We start from the raw sequence: 3,554 nt of genomic DNA on the forward strand, positions 1-3,554 counted from the left end.
TTAATAAATAACAATTTGTCCCTCGTATCTCTTTGCGCCTTGAAGAATTCTCAGTTCCTTAAAGTGTATAACGGCCGGGAAGCAAGAAAACACACAGTCAATGTATTCTCAATACTTCAATTTATTCATAGAAATACAGATATTATATAGGCATATGTCGAGGGGAGTTTCACCCTCTCAACCAATGAGGATAGAATGACATACACATATAGGATCTTTGGCCAAGAACATGTATTTTGTATAAAATGGCCACATGTACAGAAAAACATGTACATATTAGGAATAGACTTTTGGCGAAGGATGCTGAACCCGCCTCACAGTTCAGCAAGAACTCCTTTAACTCGTAGTCCTAGCATTCATCTACTTATTTGGGCATTTGAGCCAAGCAACTAATGTATACATGTGCGCATGCCTACCTCGAATATGAGTAAGAGACATTAAAACACCATTCAAGAGAGAGAACAGATAGAGGAGGGAGAGTGAGAGGGAGAGGGAAAGAAAGGAGGGGTGAGGCATATTTGGAACATTCTCAAGACAGAGAGGGTTTTCTAACACCAATTTAAATGTAACACAAAAAAGCAGCCCAGGTGCGACTTGAACACATAGGTTGATGCCATAACTCATTAGGCCACTGGGACTTTTACTGGTGGAGCCAGAGGTATTCACATACAGTCTGGCTAAAAGTAATCTAAAAAAGTATCTCAGAAGATTACCAGTTCTATGCTTATTCCCATGGCTATAATTTCACTTTGAAAATATCATCATGGAATTTCTTGCATAGCCAATTTAAATGTAACACAACAAAAGCAGGCCAGGTGCGACTTGAACACAAAGGCTGATGCCATAACCCATTAGGCCACTGGGCCACTTCTATGATTATTCTAATGGCTATAGTGTCACTTTGAACTTTTCAGCCTGGATTTTCTAGCAAAGCCAATTTAAAGGAAACCCCTCAAATATGACCCAGGTGGGACTTGAACCCACAATCCACAGCTCTGGAGGCTGATGCCTTATCCATTAGGCCACTGGGCCAACTTTTGGTTAACCCAGAGACATTCACAGACAGTCTGATGCAAGATAAACTGATAGCTCTTTCAGAAAATTGCCAGTTATATGCTAATTCTCATGTTTCATTGTCATGGCAATAGTGATAAACTGATAGAGCTTTCAGAAAACAGCTCATGATGCCACTGGATGCCACTGGGCCTCTTCTCTGATTGATCCTTCTCTGATTGAACCTATGCTACGCTGTTTCTATGGTATGCTATGCTCTATGCTAATTCTAGCTCTATACTAGTTCTCATATTTTGTTGTCGTGTCTATTGTGCCACTTTAAACTTATCATCCCAGCATTTCTTGCGCAGCCAACTTAAATGTAACACAACAAAAGCAGGCCAGGTGCGACTTGAACACAGAGGCTGATGCCATAACCCATTAGGCCACTGGGACACTTCTATGCTTATTCTAATTGCTATAGTGTCACTTTGAACTTTTCATACTTGAATATCTTGTTCAGGCAATTTAATCAAAGGCCCCGAACGATGACCCAGGTGTGACTTGAACCCACAATCCCCAGCGCCAAAGGCTGGCGCCTTATCCATTAGGCCACTGGGCCTTTTTACTAGCTATCCTACAAACCAATCCAACAAAAACAATCCAGATGGGACTTGAACACAGAGACTGATGCCATAACCCATTAGGACACTTCTATGCTTATTCTAATGGCTATAGTGTCACTTTGAACTTTTCATAATTGAAAATATTGTTCAGCCAATTTAAACATAAGCCCTGGACGATGACCCAGGTGGGACTTAAACCCACAATCCCCAGCTCCAAAGGCTGGTGCCGTATCCACTAGGCCACTGGGTCTGTTTTGTTAGCTATCCACCAACGAAACAAAACAAAAACAATCCAGATGGGCCTTGAACACAAAGAATAATGCCATAACCCTTTAGGCCACTGGAACTTTTACTGGTGGACCAGAGATATTCACAGACAGTCTAGCTAACACTAAACTAAAAAAGTACCTCAGAAGATTACCAGTTCTATGCTAATTCTCATGGCAATAGTGTCACTTTGAAATTATCATCATGGAATATCTTGCATAGCCAATTTAAATGTAACACAAAAAAGCAGCCCAAGTGCGACTTGAACACATAGGCTGATGCCATAATTCATTAGGCCACTGGGACTTTTACTGGTGGACCAGAGATATTCACAGACAGTCTAGCTAACACTAAACTAAAAAAGTACCTCAGAAGATTACCAGTTCTATGCTAATTCTCATGGCAATAGTGTTAGGCCACTGGGTCTGTTTTGTTAGCTATCCACCAACGAAACAAAACAAAAACAATCCAGATGGGCCTTGAACACAAAGAATAATGCCATAACCCTTTAGGCCACTGGAACTTTTACTGGTGGACCAGAGATATTCACAGACAGTCTAGCTAACACTAAACTAAAAAAGTACCTCAGAAGATTACCAGTTCTATGCTAATTCTCATGGCAATGGTGTCACTTTGAAATTATCATCCCAGCATTTCTTACGCAACCAACTTAAATGTAAACTCTTAAAAACAACCAGATGGGACTTGAACACTCAATCCCCAGTTCCGAAGGCTGATGACACAGCACCTTTTTCCCTGGTCAACCTAACCAGTGAGATAAATTTTCAGGGCTTACAGAACCTATGCTATGCTCTATGCTAATTCTAACTCTAACTCTCATGTTTTGTTGTCGTGTCTATTGTGCCACTTTAAACTTATCATCCCAGCATTTCTTGCGCAACCAACTTAAATGTAACTCAACAAAAGCAGGCCAGGTGCGACTTGAACACAGAGGCTGACGCCATAACCCATTAGGCCACTGGCACCTCTATGCTTATTCTAATGGCTATAATGTCACTATGAACTTTTCATACTTGAATATCTTGTTCAGCCAACTTAAACATAAGCTCTAAATGATGACCCAGGTGGGACGCAAACCCCAAACCCCAGCGCCAAAGGCTGGTGCCTTATCCATTAGGCCACTGGCACCTCTATGCTTATTCTAATGGCTATAATGTCACTATGAACTTTTCATACTTGAATATCTTGTTCAGCCAACTTAAACATAAGCTCTAAATGATGACCCAGGTGGGACGCAAACCCCAAACCCCAGCGCCAAAGGCTGGTGCCTTATCCATTAGGCCACTGGGCCTTTTTATTGGCAAACCTGCCTACCAAGCAAAACAAAAACAATCCAGATGGGACTTGAACCCAGAGACTAATGCCATAACCCTTTAGACGACTGGAACTTTTACTGGTGGACCAGAGGTATTCACAGACAGTCTGGCTAACACTAAACTAAAAAAAAAACTCAGAAGATTGCCAGTTCTATGCTAATTCTCATGGCAATAGTGCCACTTTGAAGTTATCATCCTGGAATTTATTTCATAGCCAACTTAAATGTAAACTCTTAAAAACAACCAGATGGGACTTGAACACTCAATCCGCAGTTCTGAAGGCTGACGACACAGCACCTTTTTACCTGGTCAACCTAACCAGCGAGATAAA

At 41.3% G+C, this 3,554-nt stretch overlaps 3 non-coding genes across 3 annotated transcripts; all 3 read right to left on the reverse strand.

Annotated features, from left to right (window-relative positions):
- Positions 1-959: 959 nt before the first annotated feature.
- Positions 960-1,032, reverse strand: trnaw-cca (transfer RNA tryptophan (anticodon CCA)). The gene has a single exon. It is a non-coding gene; the product is annotated as a tRNA-Trp (tRNA).
- A 510-nt stretch (positions 1,033-1,542) lies between these two features.
- Positions 1,543-1,615, reverse strand: trnaq-uug (transfer RNA glutamine (anticodon UUG)). The gene has a single exon. It is a non-coding gene; the product is annotated as a tRNA-Gln (tRNA).
- Positions 1,616-1,796: 181 nt separating this feature from the next.
- On the reverse strand, positions 1,797-1,869 carry trnaq-uug (transfer RNA glutamine (anticodon UUG)). The gene has a single exon. It is a non-coding gene; the product is annotated as a tRNA-Gln (tRNA).
- Between the last annotated feature and the right edge of the window lie 1,685 nt (positions 1,870-3,554).

The sequence above is a fragment of the Sinocyclocheilus grahami genome, unplaced genomic scaffold (genome assembly GCF_001515645.1).
Source record: "Sinocyclocheilus grahami isolate Dianchi unplaced genomic scaffold, SAMN03320097.WGS_v1.1 scaffold346.1, whole genome shotgun sequence".
Taxonomy (NCBI): Eukaryota; Metazoa; Chordata; class Actinopteri; order Cypriniformes; family Cyprinidae; genus Sinocyclocheilus; species Sinocyclocheilus grahami.